At 43.5% G+C, this 15,772-nt stretch overlaps 1 long non-coding RNA gene across 1 annotated transcript in view; it reads left to right on the top strand.

Moving 5' to 3' along the window:
- The first annotated feature begins 7,927 nt into the window (after positions 1–7,927).
- The window catches only part of LOC130683424 (uncharacterized), a 42,658-nt gene continuing 34,813 nt past the window's right edge, over positions 7,928–15,772 (top strand). The window contains exon 1 of the long non-coding RNA XR_008997133.1: positions 7,928–8,075. This is a non-coding gene — a long non-coding RNA (uncharacterized LOC130683424). The remainder of the gene's footprint in view (positions 8,076–15,772) is intronic.

Raw genomic sequence — 15,772 nt, forward strand, 5'->3', positions numbered from 1 at the left:
ACTGAAAAAAAAAAAAAAATTTCTTTATAGTAAATATGCTAATAAAAATGCCAGCAATTCAAGAACACTCCTTTTTAAGAATTTTAGGGGTCAAAGTTCACACAAACATTCCCATATGTTAAGGTTTTGACTTTTAAACAGAAAGACTTGCATGCATCTTGCTAAGTCATGGTGTTTCTTTAATCTGGCCACATAGATTCCTTACCAGGTCTTATCTAATTGTTGGAAAAAAAAGATTTCTTCACAAGACTTATCACATATTACTGTGATTATATGGCTACATGTATGCCTCCCATAAATATAGTTGAACCTCGAACAACCTGGGTTTGAACTGTGTGGGCCCCCTTACATGCAGATTTTTTGAATAACTATATTGGAAAATCTTTTGGAAATTTGCAGCGACTGAAAAACCATTTTCTTTCTGTAGCTTATTTTATTGTAAGAATACAGTCTACAATATATATGACATACAAAATAAGCACTAACAGACTGTATTATCAATAAGACATCCAGTCAACAATAGGCTATTCGTAGTTAAGTTTGGGTAGTTAAAAGTTATATGCAGATTTTCAGCTGAGCAGGTCAAGATCCTTACCCTCATGTTATTTAACTGTCAATGTACTTTTAAACTCTAGTTTAAACGGGAACAGTGACTATGAGGGGAAATGGTTGGAGCTAGAAAGGCCACGCTGGGGCAGGATGCCAGTGGTCATCAGAGCCTTGCTAAAGGAGGACTTACTCCCTGTGGAAGGGTGACCTCTTGTGGAGAACCAGCAAATATAAACAAGTTTTAAAAATATTTTTTACTCTATGGATAACTGTCCTAACCACAATAACTGGGTACTCAAAGGGGAAGTAACATTCCCCATTATTTTTTTTATATTGAAGCATAATGTCAAAAATCAGATTACATAAACCTTACATGTAGACCTCAATGCATTTTTAACATACTTAAATACCCATCTAATCACCACTGTTTTTAAATCCATTTGTATTAATTTTCTGTTGCTGCTACAATAAATTACTGCAAACTAAGTAGTTTAAAAGAACACAGATTTTTTATCTTACAGATTGGTAGGTTAAAAGTTCAATATGGAGCTCAGTGGGCTTGTTACAGAAAATACTGAAAAAAAGCCTGGACTGGATCACTGACCGAAGAACCAAGCGGCACTCGGCACTCGGAGGTCTTGGAGTGTTGAGGCTTTATTTCACACTGGCGGGCTCAGAGGGGAGTAATCCCCCAAAAGTCTGAGCCCCAAACAAAGGCAAAGGGAGCAATCTATATCTTTCTGCTTCCTTATCTGTAACATTCCTACGTGCACAGCAAGTGATCAGGCAAGGGGGAGGGAGTTTAGGGAGTGAACCATGGGAACTGTTGCTCAGCAGAGTGGGAAACCAAGGGAGTGGTTTTTTTTTATTTGGGTTGAGGAGGGGGGCGAGGCGGAGGGGAGCCACCTGCTAGGTTGCGGTCCTTGTAAATCTTCCCTATCATTCTCCCCTCTGATGCCTCTTCAAACACTTCATTTTAGGGGGCATCATCTCCTTGGCTTATGACAGGGTCATAGTGGCTCTGCATATACAGGAGCTGTATGGAGGAAACGCATTCCTCGATAAAGTTAATGAGCCAGTTAAATATGCAGGGTTCCACTAATAGTTTAAGGAACAGCAGAATCCCTGGCCCAGCAAGGCCAGTTAGAAGAGCTGTTAGCCATGGATTCTATTCAAACCATCCCTGAAACTAAGACTTTTTATTTTCTAACATTTTATTCCTATGCTGGATGTTTTCTTTTACTTGGCTAAATAGCTCCTAACTGTGCCAGACTTATTTGCATAAAAAAAACAATCTTCTCCAAGGGCTACAAATAAGCCTCCCTGGGACATGAAGGGGGTCCAGTCCTCTATGACTTTGCAACACCACTTCAGCCAGGGAATCAATTTGATCTTGCAGCTGAATCATGGTGGTTTCAAGCTGCTCTAAATCTTGATTAAATTCCTCTGTTTATTAGAGCCGCTGTGCCTAATGCAGCTGATCTGGCTCCACTGAGCCCGACTAGAGCAGGGATCAGCAAAGGGGCAGCCTGTTCTGCCTAGGAGATCTCATGGGGGGAAAGGAGGTAGCTCTTTTTAGCCCACTATACACTTTATAACTTTTGTACAGTTAAACATTACAGAGAGGTACTTTAGAAATGCAGGCTGAGACTTGAGTCCAGCTAGGAGAGACAGGTAAGCACAGCAAAATACCTTAATGATTACCCAATAGATAATAGAAAGGGCAACTTTTCTGAGTGCAGGGGTGCAAAAGCAGAGAGTCTAATGCCTGGAATAAAAGACACCACTCCGACAAGAACCAGGATCCATGGTGTGCAGGTGTCCATTAGTCAGAGGGCAAACGTTGGAGACAGAGAGGATCTGGAGGTCTGGTTGGGCCTCCCACTGATGTGCTTCCTCGTCCGGGCCCTTTTTACTCTGGAACGACAGACCCCTGAGTGATGCCTGCAAACTTGAGGGCAGTAGGAATAGTTAGAACAACAATGTGGGGGCCAGTCTACTGAGGTTTGAGGGGGTCCTTTTTCCAATCTTTAACCCAGACTGAGTCCCCAGCCTGAAAGGAATGTACTGGGGTTCCTAGACCAATCGGGGCTCTATGGTGTATTGTTATAGTTTATTTAGGGTGGCTCCCAAGGCTTGGAGTTTTTCTCTTGCCCCCTTATCTCCTATCTGGTGTAGGTTCCCTGGGATGCTTCCTAGACATGGGGGAGGGTTTCTATACACTAATTCAAAAGGGAAAAAAATCCTTGAGTTCCAGGTGTGCAGCAAGCATGCAGGAGAGCCAGGGGCAGTGAATCTGGCCACAGGAAGCCAGTTTCTTGGCAAAACTTAGCTAGGGTTCTTTTGAAGGTGGGATTTATTCACTCTACTTTCACTGAACTCTGTGGCTTGTACACAGTGTGAAGTTTCCAGGTAATATTGAGGGATTTAGTTTAACACTTGCAGTACATCTGCTACAAAGGCAGGCCCATTGTCACTGTGGATTGTGGACAGTAGGCCTAACCAGGGCACAATTTCTCTCAGGAACACTTTGGCTACCTTCCAGCTCCATTCTTTTCTGGTTGGGAAGGCTTTGACCCAGCCAGAGTATGTACACACCGTTACTAGGAGGTATCTGAGCCCCTGCTTGGCTGGACATCTGTGAAGTCTATCTCAAGGTCTTCAAAGGGGGCAACTCCCATTCTTTGGACACCAGGTGGGAGTCGTGATGCAGATCAGGCATTATTTCTGGCACAAGTTACACACTGTCTACTCACTGCTCAGCATAGTGCTGGCAACTGGCTGATGTAGTATTGCTTTTTGAGGAGCGCCTCCAGTGCAGTTTTTCCCAGGTGGGTGAGCTGGTGGTATTTGCTGACTAGTTGCTTCCCTGTTGCAGTTGGGACAAAGATCTGTCTGGCAACATCCAGCACCTGTTGTCAAAGTGTGTCCTTCAGTTATGGCCCAATCTTTCTCCTTCTCAGTCTACCTGGGTGGAGGGGCCTCCACCAGGGATGTTAGGGCCATAGTGAGGGAAGGAGCTCTCCCTGCCTCCTTACTGGCTGCTGCTTAGGCAGCTTCATCTGCCATTCAATTCCCCTGTCCTATAGGGTTGTTTTCCTTTTGATGTTCTTTGCAATGAAGAATTGCTACCTTTATTATATATGAAGAGATTGAAGGGCCTTTTTTTTATATCTGGCAGGCCTAGGGCTGGTGCCTGTTCTGAAGCAGTTTTTATTTCTAGGAAGGTGGCTCTTGTCTCTTTTGTCCAGACAGGTGCTTTCAGTCTGGCCTCCCCAGGAGGTTGCAGAGGGACCTTGACATTGCTGAGAATCCAGGAATCCAGATTTTTGCAGAAACCAGCAGCCCCTAGGAATTCTTGCATGCCCCCCTCGCCCAGGGCTGGGGCAAGCAGTTAATGACCTTTTCCTTCTCTGGCCTTAGTGCCCTTTCTCCCTGGGTGAGGAGGAAGCCTAAGCACCGGACTTGCTGTTGGCAGATTTGTGCTCTTTTTTTAATGAGGCTCAGTATCCTGAGTCTGACAGGAGTTACAGGAGGATCTTTGTGCCTTTTGCACAATTTTCATGGGTGTCACTGGCAAAGAGGTCATCTACATACCACAGGAGGGCTCAGCATATGGCATCTCTTGGAAAGCTGGCAAGGTCTGCAGCCAATGCCTCTCCAAAGAGAGTGGGTGAGTTCTTGGACTCTTGTGGAAGCCGCTTCCATGTTAACTGCATCTGCCGCCCCGTATCCATTTAAGTCCATTCAAAGGCAAATAAGAGCTGGCTTTGCGGGGGCCAGCCAGAGGTGGAGAAAGGCATCTTTAAGTCTGGGTAAGTGACCTATTTGGCAGACTCTGGGATCTGGCTGAGGAGGGTGTATGGGTTTTGAACTACTGGGTGTAAAGAAACACTCTATTGATGGCTCACAGGTATTGAACAGGCTGGTACTCTCCACCCGGTCTTTTTTTTTTTTTGGTGTCTTTAATCTACAGTTACATGAAGAACATTATGTTCACTAGGATCCCCCCTTCACCAAGTCCCCTCCACAAACTCCAATACAGTCACTGTCCATCAGCATACTAAGATGTTGTAGAATCACTACTTGTCTTCTCTGTGTTGCACAGCCCTCCCCGTGCCATCCCCCACATTATTCATGCTAATTGTAAGGCCCCTTTTCTTTTTCCCCACCTTTATCCCTCCTTTCCCACCCAACCTCTCCAGTCTCTTTCCCTTTGGTAACTGTTAGTCCATTCTTGCGTTCTGTGATTCTGCTGCTGTTTTGTTCCTGCAGTTTTTCTTTGTTCTTATACTCCACATATGAGTGAAATCATTTGGTAATTGTCTTTCTCCACCTGGCTTATTTCACAGAGCATAATATCCTCTAGCTCCATACATGTTGTTGCAAATGGTAGGATTTGTTTTCTTCTTATGGCTGAATAATATTCCACTGTGTATATGTACCACATCTTCTTTATTCATTCATCCACTGATGGACACTTAGGTTGCTTCCATTTCTTGGATTATAAATAGTGCTGCTATAAACATAGGGATGCATCTGTCTTTTTCAAGCTGGGCTGCTGCATTCTTAGGGTAAATTCCTAGAAGTGGAATTCCTCGGTCAAATGGTATTTCTATTTTGAGCTTTTTGAGGAACCTCCCTATTGCTTTCCACAATGGTTGAACTAATTTACATTCCCACCAGCAGTGTAGGAGGGTTCCCCTTTCTCCACAACCTCACCAACATTCATTGTTGTTTGTCTTTTGGGTGGTAGCGATCCTTCTTGGTGTGAGGTGATATCTCATTGTGGTTTTAATTTGCATTTCTCTGATGACAAGTGATGTGGAGCATCTTCCCATGTGCCTGTTGGCCATCTGAATTTCTGCTTTGGAGAAGTGTCTGTTCAGCTCCTCTGCCCATTTTTTAATTGGATTATTTGCTTTTTGTTTGTTGAGGTGTGTGAGCTCTTTATATATTTTGGATGTCAACCCTTTATCAGATCTGTCATTGATGAATATATTCTCCCATACTGTAGGATACCTTTTTGTTCTATTGATGGTGTCCTTTGCTGTACAGAAGCTTTTCAGCTTGATATAGTCCCACTTGTTCATTTTTGCTTTTGTTCCCCTTGCCCAGGGAGATATGTTCATGAAGAAGTAACTCATGTTATGTACAAGAGATTTTTACCTATGTTTTTTTCTAAGAGTTTTATGGTTTTATGACTTACATTCAAATCTTTGATCCATTTCGAATTTACTTTTGTGTATGGGGTTAGACAGTGATCCAGTTTCATTCTCTTACATGTACCTGTCCAGTTTTGCCAGCACCAGCTGTTGACGAGGCTGTCATTTCCCCATTGTATTTCCATGGATCCTTTATCATATATTAATTGACCATATATGTTTGGGTTAATGTCTGGAGTCTCTATTCTGTTCCACTGGTCTGTGACTCTGTTCTTTTGCCAGTACCAAGTTGTTTCGATTACTGTGGTTTTGTAGTAGAGCTTGAAGTTGGGCAGCAAGATCCCCCCTACTTTATTCTTCCTTCTCAGGATTGCTTCAGCTATTCAGGGTCTTTGGTGGTTCCATATGAATTTTTGAACTATTTGTACCAGTTTGTTGAAGAATGCTGTTTGTAATTGGATAAGGATTGCATTGAATCTGTATATTGCTTCGTGCAGGATGACCATTTTGACAATATTAATTCTTCCAAGCCAGGAGCATTGGATGAGTTCCATTTGTTAGTGTCCTCTTTATTTTCTCTTAAGAGTGTCTTGTAGTTTTTAGGGTATAGGTATTTCACTCCCTTGGTTAGGTTTATTCCTAGGTATTTTATTCTTTTTGATGCTATTGTGAATGGAATTGTTTTCCTGATTAGTTAATTGTTAGTGTATAGGGAAGCCACAGATTTCTATATGTTAATTTTATATCCTGCAGCTTTGCTGACTTCCGATATTAGTTCTACTAGTTTTGGAGTGGAGTCTTTAGAGTTTTTTATGTACAATATCATGTCATCTGCAAATAGTGACAGTTTAACTTCTTTATGATCTGGATTCCTTGTATTTCTTTGTTTTGTCTAATTGCCATGGCTAGGATCTCCAGTACTATGCTGAATAACAGTGGGGAGAGTGGGAATCCCTGTCTTGTTCCTGATCTCAGAGGAAAAGCTTTCAGCCCCTTGCTGTTCAGTATGATGTTGGCTGTGGGTTTATCATGTATGGCCTTTATTATGTTGAGGTACTTGCCCTCTATACCCATTTTGTTGGGAGTTTTTATCATGAATGGATGTTGAATTTTGTCAAATGCTTTTTCACCATCTATGGAGATGATCATGTGGTTTTTGTCCTTCTTTTTGTTGATGTGGTGGATGATGTTGATGGATTTTCAAATGTTGTACCATCCTTGAATCCCTGGGATGATTCCCACTTGGTCATGGTGTCTGATCCTTTTGATGTGTTTTTGAATTCAGTTTGCTAATATTTTGTTGAGTATTTTTGCATGTATATTCATCATGGATATTGGTCTGTAGTTTTCTTTTTTGGTGGGGTCTTTGCCTGGCTTTGGTATTAGGGTGATGTTGGCTTCATAGAATGAGTTTGGGAGTATCCCCTCCTCTTCTACTTTTTTGAAAACTTTAAGGAGAATGGATATTATGTCTTCTCTGTACGTCTGATAAAATTCTGCAGTGAATCCATTGGGCCCAGGGGTTTTGTTCTTGGGTAGTTTTTTGATTACTGCTTCAATTTCATTGTTGGTAATTGGTCTGTTTAAATTTTATGTTTCTTCCTTGGTCAGTCTTGTGCTGGGAGCCATGCTACTCAAGTTGTGTAGCAAAGCTCAGGCTGGAGGAAGACCTCCACAGAGCAGGGGCCTTTGCAGCTGGCTCCCCCTATTACCCACCTTGCTTTGGTTTTACTTCATTATACTATTGGCTTTGCTTTTTGCTTGCATTTTTGCCAAAGACTAAGCTAAACTTTGGAAACTAAGCATGGAAAGGAGGAGAACATAAACTTCCCAGAAACTTTTCAGGACAGTGCTCCTGAAGAATAGAACATGCAGAGGCCAGATGGCGATCTTGGCATGGATACCAAAACCTGCAGGTAGTTAGTCAAACATTGACTACTCCATCTCCACCTAAGTGGGAATGCCCCCCTTGTTTGCAATGCTAGTGAAATTAGTGATGAAGAGTTTTATAGGAAAATTAGAGAAATAGAGTTATGAGAAATTACTGAATAGAATAACCCTGTCTGACACTTAATCCATCTTCTCATGTTTTCTTCAATGTGCTACTTCTATAGCTTTTCTTCTTCCTTCCTAATTACAGCCATTTACTAGAATTCATGCCTTATCTGTGAAATTACCAAATGTCATAATTTTTCAAGAAGTAAAGATACCTCAAGACCAGTGCTGGGCCTGGATGCCACAGGGTATAAATCTGCAAAGAAGTAAAAAGCTAACATTTTCAAAGAATATTGCTTCTCTCTCACTTACCTGCTTTACATCTCCCTGTATGGCCCCGGAAGATGGCTGGTTAGCCAGAGACAGGTAAGATTCCTCAAGGAAGGAACAACCTAAGACAGGCACAGTCGCAGGGGTCATCAGGTGAGAAAATGGGGGCCAACAGATATGAGGTTTAGAACCTCACCCCCCAAGTGTTGAGAGAAATCTTCTGCACCTGTGGATGTTTTGTTGCCTTTGTCCAGCTTGGATTAATACCTAGTCTATAGGCACAGACCTGATCATCTACACATGCTCTCTTACAGCACTAAATCATGCTTTCTATCTTTATCTTGCATCTACCTATGATAGAATAAATATTATGAGGAGATAAAATGTACCCATAGCATTAGAAATGTAGATGATGATACCTGCCTAGTTAACTGTAGTAGTGAGTGACCTGTATTTCACCCTGAGCTGATAGACTTCATAGTCACTGCTACATGCTGCACGTTTCTGTGGTCACATGCATTACTTAGAAACCACTTTGCATAGAAACAAGAAACACAATAGAGTACATGTTGCTAGGAAAAGTTTCGGTCAAGGAACAGAAAAAGATCACCTGTCTAACACTTGACCAACCATGAATAGATTAGAAAGAAAAAGAAAGTAAAAAGCTTGCCTATACCTATTAATCAACAGAACAATAAAAAATAATCACATCATTGTGCAAAATGGTATAAATAAAGCTGTCGTCAGCACTTTGTCGAGAGACCACCTCCATCTGACTCTGTGTCCAGTCTCTCTGTGCGCCAACTCCGTCTCATCCTTTTGGGCCTCACACCCACCCCGGCTGGAGCTGGACTCCTGCAGTCTTGGAAGGTTATATTTTTCTAGAAAGTTGTCCATTTCTTTTAGGTTTTTCAGCTTGTTATCATGTAGGTTTTCGTAGTATTCTCTAGTAATTCTTTGTATTTCTGTGGGGTCCGTCGTGATTTTTCCTTTCTTGTTTCTGATTCTGTTGATTCTCTTTTTCTCTTAATAAGTCTGACTAGACGCTTATCTATTTTGTTTATTTTCTCAAAGAACCAGCTCTTGGTTTCATTGGTTTTATCTATTCCTTTATTCTTCTCAATTTTATTTATTTCTTCTCTGATCTTTGTTATGTCCCTTCTTCTGCTGACTTTAGGCCTCATTTGTTCTTCTTTTTCTGGTTTCGATAATTTTGACTTTAGACTATTCATTTGGGGTTGTTCTTCCTTCTTTAAATATGCCTGTATTGCTATATACTTTCCTCTTAAAACTGCTTTCGCTGTGTCCCACAGAAGTTGAGACTTTGTGTTGTTGGTGTCATTAATTTCCATATATTGTTTGATCTCTATTTTAATTTGGTCGTTGATCCATTGATTACTTAGGGGCATGTTGTTAAGCCTCCATGTGTTTATGAGCCTTTTTGCTTTCTTTGTACAATTTATTTCTAGTTTTACACCTTTGTGGTCTGAAAAGTTGGTTGGTAGAATTTCAGTCGTTTTGAATTTACTGAGGCTCTTTTTGTGGCCTAGTATGTGGTCTATTCTGGAGAATGTTTCATGTGCACTTGAGAAGAATGTGTATCCTGTTGCTTTTGGATGTAGAGTTCTATAGATGTCTATTAGGTCCATCTGTTCTAGTGTGTTGTTCAGTGTCTCTCTGTCCTTATTTATTTTCTGTCTGGTGGATCTATCCTTTGGGATGAGTGGTGTGTTGAAGTATCCTAAAATGAATGCATTGCATTCTATTTCCTCCTTTATTTCTGTTAGTATTTGTTTCACATATGCTTCTGCTCCTTTATTGGGTGCATATATATTTATAATGGTTATATCCTCTTGTTGGACTTACCCCTTTATCATTATGTAATGTTCTTCTTTATCTCTTGTTACTTTCTTTGTTTTGAAGTCTATTTTGTCTGATACTAGTACTGCCACACCTGCTTTTTTCTCCCTGTTGTTTGCATGATATATCTTTTTCCATCCCTTGACTTTTAGTCTGTGCATGTCTTTGGGTTTGAGGTAAGTGTCTTGTAAGCAGCATATAACTGGGTCTTGGTTTTTTATCCATTCTATTACTCTGTTTCTTTTGATTGGTGCATTCAGTCCATTTACATTTAGGGTGATCACTGAAAGATATGTACTTACTGCTATTGCAGGCTTTAGATTTGTGATTACCAAGGGTTCAAGGTTAGCTTCTTTACTATCTTACTGTCCAACTTAACTCACTTATTGAGCTTTTATAAACACTGTCTGATGATTCTTTATTTCTCTTCCTTCTTATTCCTCCTTCTCCATTCTTTTTATGTTGGATGTTTTATTCTGTGCTCTTTTGTGTTTCCATTGACTGCTTTTGTGGGTAGTTGATTTTATTTTTTGCCCTTAGTTAGTATTTGGTTGGTGTGCTTTCTTTGCTATGATTTTATTTTCTCTGGTGACATCTATTTAGCCTTAGGAGTGCTCCCATTTAGAGCAGTCTCTCTAAAATATCCTGTAGATGTGGTTTGTGGGAGGCAAATTCCCTCAACTTTTGCTTGTCTGGGAATTGTTTAATCCCTCGTTCATATTTAAATGATAATCGTGCTGGATATAGTATTCTTGTTTCAAGGCCCTTCTGTTTCATTGCATTAAATATATTTTGCCATTCTCTTCTGGCCTGTAAGGTTTCTGTTGAGAAGTCTGATGAAAGCCTGATGGGTTCTCCTTTGTAGGTGACCTTTTTCCTCTCTCTAGCTGCCTTTAAAACTCTGTCCTTGTCCTTGATCTTTGCCACTTTAATTATTATGTGTCTTGGTGTTGTCCTCCTTGGGTCCCTTCTGTTGGGAGTTCTTTGTGCTTCCATGGTCTGAGCAACTATTTCCTCCCCCAGTTTGGGGCAGTTTTCAGCAATTATTTCTTCAAAGACACTTTCTCTCCCCTTTTCTCCCTCTTATTCTTCTGGTACCCCTCTAATGCGGATGTTGTTCTGTTTGGATTGGTCACACAGTTCTCTTAATATTCTTTCATTTCTGGAGATCCTTTTATCTCTCTCTGCATCAGTTTCTCTGCATGCCTGTCCATTCTGCTTTTAAGTCCTTCCAGAGATTGTTTTATTTCTGTAGTCTCCCTCCCTACTTTGTCTGTTAGCTCTTGCATTTTTCTCTGCAGCTCCATCAGCATGGTTATGACCTTTATTTTGAATTCTTTTTCAGGAAGATTGGCTAGGTCTATCTCCCCAAGCTCCTTCTCAGGAGTTGTCTCTTTTAGTCTGGTCTCAGTCAAATTCTTCTGCCTTTTCACATCAATAGATGTAGTTGTGGGGAGTTGGGGCATGTCAGTTGGGAGAACGTCCCTTCTCGGTAGTTTGTGGCATTCCTCTCCTGTGAGAATGTTGACCCCTAGTGGCTTGTGCTGGGCAGCTGTGCACAGACGGGGTCTCTGATTCCTGCCCTGTCTGCTGTGGAGGGAGATCTGCATGGCTGCTGTGGGTGTGGCCCACCTCAGGCTGCTGCTCCACTATGGCATGGCTACACCAGAAGGGGAATGGGCAGGAGGCTGTTTATTGCCATGAGGGCCCTCCAAGCTGTGCTCCCGCCCAGGGGGTTAGGGCACCCAGGGATCCCCAGGATTCCCAGCTGCTGGGCTTTGTGCACCGGGATGCTTCTGTCCAGCTGTGAGGCACCTGTCCCTTTAAGACTTTCAAAAAACACTCACTTTCCTTTTGTCCTAAGGGTGCCAGCTGTGTGGACCCACTCATAGGTTTTACTGTCCTGTTTCCCTAGTACCCAGCACACCACACACTGTGTGTCTGTACTCCCGGTGCAGATGGCTAGGGCTGGCTATTTAGCAGTCCTGGGCTTCCTCTCCTCCCTGCTTCAACTCTTCTCCTCCCACTGAGGAGCTGGGGTGAGGGGTATGCTTAGGTCCCGCCGGGCCACCGCTTGTATCTTACCCCCTTTGTGAAGTGCTGGGTTCTCACAGATATAGATGTGTTCTGGCTGTTGTACTGTATCATCTGGTCTCTCTTTTAGGAATAGTTGTATTTGTTGTATTTTCAAAAATATATATGGTTTTGGGAGGAGATTTCCACTGCTCTACTCATGCCTGCCATCTTGGCTTCTGCATCCTCCTGGCCTTTTTAACTGGTAGAAGCAGGGTGTTCCAGGGTGACTGACACTCGGTTAGAATGCCTGCCTCTCTGAGTCTGATCAGGTGTTCCTGGATGCCTGCTCTCACCTCTTGTGAGAGGGGTACTGCTGCTGTGTTTGTGGCTCTGAGAATAGTTGCAGTCTTTTTCACCAAAGGGGGCTACAGAGAGAGTGACCACAGAGTGTTCTGCCCCCGTGTCAACTATAGATGTCATGTTTTGGCCCCCACCTTCGATTTGACTGTGGGCTCATGGGGGCTGAGTGTGAGAGAGCCTGGTCTTTGTCAGGCTGAGTTTGCTCCTGCCAGGCCAGTGAGCCTTTCCCCATGGGGCTCCTCCCAGCAGTGACTGGGCCTTGGGACTTTGCCTCATTTGGGGCATTCATTCTTCCAATGTCCCCATTTTTTTACAGTAAGCACCTTCGTCCCTGGCTAGGGGTGTCCTGGGCTTCCCCCTTGTAAGTGGCTGGCTTCTCTCTGCCTTCTGCCGATCTCTCTCTTTCAGGGCAGTTGCCAGGAGACTTGCCTTTTTCTTTATTTTTCTTTCAGCCTCTCTGTCAGCCTGACCTTCTCTGTTTAGATATATTCTGTTGGCAATTTCAGTCATCCCAGTGGAGCCTTCAAGCTTTTGGAGCTTTCATCTGATGTCCTGGGTAGCTTGGGCTATGAATGTGATGTTTACTATCTGCTGGCTCCCTGGTGACTCAGGGTCAAAAGGGGTGTAGATGCGATGTTTCACACAGTCTCTCATAGTAGTTTCCAGGAGACTCTTCTGGTTGTTGAGTGACTGAAGAAACTTTAGTCATGTTCATAGGCTTGTTGGACCCACCTTTGATCCCCTGGAGGAGGGCGTCCTGCTATTGGTGGATCTGGTGCTGTCCCTCAAGTGTGGTGAAGTCCCTCTTGGGGTGCTCCTCAGGGACAGCAATTTCAGCCTATGCACCCCAACCAAAGACCCTGGCTGCCTCCTCTCTTCCATTGTGAACAGGGTGCAGAGAAGTTGTTGACAGTTTTTAGGTTGGCTGATGGATTTGGAAGAGGTATTATATAAGATCAACCAGGGCTTGTGGCTTTTATGATGGGGTGTCAGTTGTGGATAGTAAAACATGGACTGGCTGGACTGGATGGTCTCATACTTATTATGTTTTTCAGGCTTCTGCATCTCTTGCACTGGCATCTGAAGGGCACCTCCTCCTGGCTGAGGGTGCAGTCTGGCTGCTGGTCTGGTGGGGAGTGTGTTCACTGGTTCTGGAGTTGGCGGGGAGGCTGACTGTGGTGGGGTATCAGGGACCAGGGGGCTTTGTGCTGATGGCCTTGGAGGCACATAAGGTGGGGGAAATATTAGCTCTTCCTCTGGGTCACTAGTAAAAATTTTCAGAGGCTCAGGCTTCTGTTGGTTCTTTGCAGGTTTCTTTGTTGAGACAACTAAGACCCTACCCTGTCCTTGCCTGTTGCAAGTGAGTCACACCCAAGGGGGAAGAGTCTGGGCAACTTCTAACCAGGAGTTAATGTATGAGAACTAATTAGAATGATCTGGATCTCTAGGGATGACCCGCCAGGCTCACCGAATTGTTGGGACACCTAGGGTTCCTTCTGGAGGCCACCCTACACTAAAGGTGGGCAATACAGTTTCACACAGGGTTTTCAACCTGCCAGGAGTTAATTTTACTGTTGTTTTCTGAAAATCCCTTTCTGAAATTCTTGATCATAGTGTCAAGGACTGTGGGTTTACTATGCCCTGACCCCATGACATGTCTGTGGATGGTGCCATGACAACAGACAAGGGAGGGGTGCCTCCTCTAGAGAGGAGACCAGTCAGATGCCTGTCCGTTCACACTCCTCGTGGAGACTTTGGCCAGCCTTGGCTAAGGTGCACCTGTATAAGTCCCAGGCCACGTCAGGAGAAGCGGAATCACCGATATGCCATGATGGCTGACCATGAAAGGGGATGAGGGCCCACTCAGATTCCATAGTGTAGGCTTTGGAATCACAGATTCAGTGCAGATTGAATGACTTCAGCCACCCTGCACACTCACTCACACACACACACCCCCAGGCAGACCTGAGTTTAAACATTCCCCCCCTGGGAATGTCTACCTGTGAGACTTCTAAGAAGTCTCTGGGAGGTGATCAGGCCACCTCAACAGGTGGGATTGGCTGAGTCAGATGCCCCAGGGCCTTACCAGATTCGATGTCGGAACCAGGTCCTCACCTGCCAAGCCTCCTTGAGTCCGGCGGGAACAGTAGAGCGGGGCTGGCCCAGGGTGACAAGGTGGGAGACTGCTGAAAGGTCAGGCAGGGCTCACCTTCTCCATTGCAATCTCCTGTTCCATCACCGCCCCACCGTTGCCCCAAACTGGTGGCAACAAAGGGCCAGCGTGGTTGGGTTTCCCTGTCAGGGAACCAAATGTTACGGAAAATACTGAAAAAACCCTGGACTGGACTGGATCACTGATGGAAAAACCAAGTGGCACTTGGAGGTCTTGGAGTGTTGAGGCTTTATTTCACACCGGCGGGCTCAGAGGTGAGTAATCTCCCAAAACGTCTGAGCCCCGAACAAAGGCAAAGGGAGCAATCTATATCTTTCTGCTTCCTTATCTGTAACATTCCTACATGCACAGCAAGTGAGCAGGCAAGGGGGTGGGAGTTTAGGGAGTGAACCATGGGAACCGTCCTTGGCAGAGCGGGAAACCAAGGGAGTGTTGTTTTGTGTGTGTGTTGAGGAGGGGGGTGAGGCAGAGGGGAGCCACCTCTAAATTACTGTCCTTATAGTATTGTTTGTGTTGAAGAGAGGGGTGCAAGACAGAGTGGAGTCACCTGCTGGGTTGCTGTCCATGTAAATCTTCCCTATCAGGCTAAAATCAAGGTCCAGGCAGAGCTGCATTCCTTTCTGGAGTCTCTAGGGGAGGATCTATTTCCTTGCTGATTCCAGCTTCTAGAGGCTGCCCGCACTCCTTAGTTTATGGTCACTTCCTCTTCTTCAAAGCCAACAAATGTTACATCTCTCTGACCAATCTTCTGTATTAACACCTCCCTCCCTGAACACAGTCAGGAAACATTCTTCAATTTTAAGGACCCATGTAAGCTAGATTAGGCCCATATGGATATCACAACACAACAAGAACAGAACAATCTGATTAAAAAATGGGCAGGGGACTTGAATAGAGATTCTTCTAAAGAAACAACACAAATGGACAAGTTCATGAAAAGATGCTCACACCACTCACCATCAGGGAAATGCAGATCAAAACCACAGTGGGATATCACCTCACAGCTGTTAGAATAACTATTGTCAAAATGACAAGAGATCAAGTACTAGCAAGGATGTAGAGGAGAGGAAACCCTCATGCACTACTGGTGGTAATGTAAATTGGTATATCCAGTATAGAAAATAGTATAGAGGATTCTTAAAAAATAAACAATAAAACTGCCATCTGACCCAACAGTCCCACTTTTGTGTATATATCCAAATGAAATGAAATCATGGATAGAGAAAATGTGGTGTATATATATGTATATATATTCACAAAGGAATATCTTTTAGTCATAAAAAATAAGGAAATCTTGCCACTTGCAACAATATGGATAGACCTTGGGGACATTATGCCAAGTGAAATAAGCCAGACTGAGAAAGACTAATATTGTATGATCTCA

The sequence above is a fragment of the Manis pentadactyla genome, chromosome 4, assembly GCF_030020395.1.
Source record: "Manis pentadactyla isolate mManPen7 chromosome 4, mManPen7.hap1, whole genome shotgun sequence".
Classification (NCBI taxonomy): Eukaryota; Metazoa; Chordata; class Mammalia; order Pholidota; family Manidae; genus Manis; species Manis pentadactyla.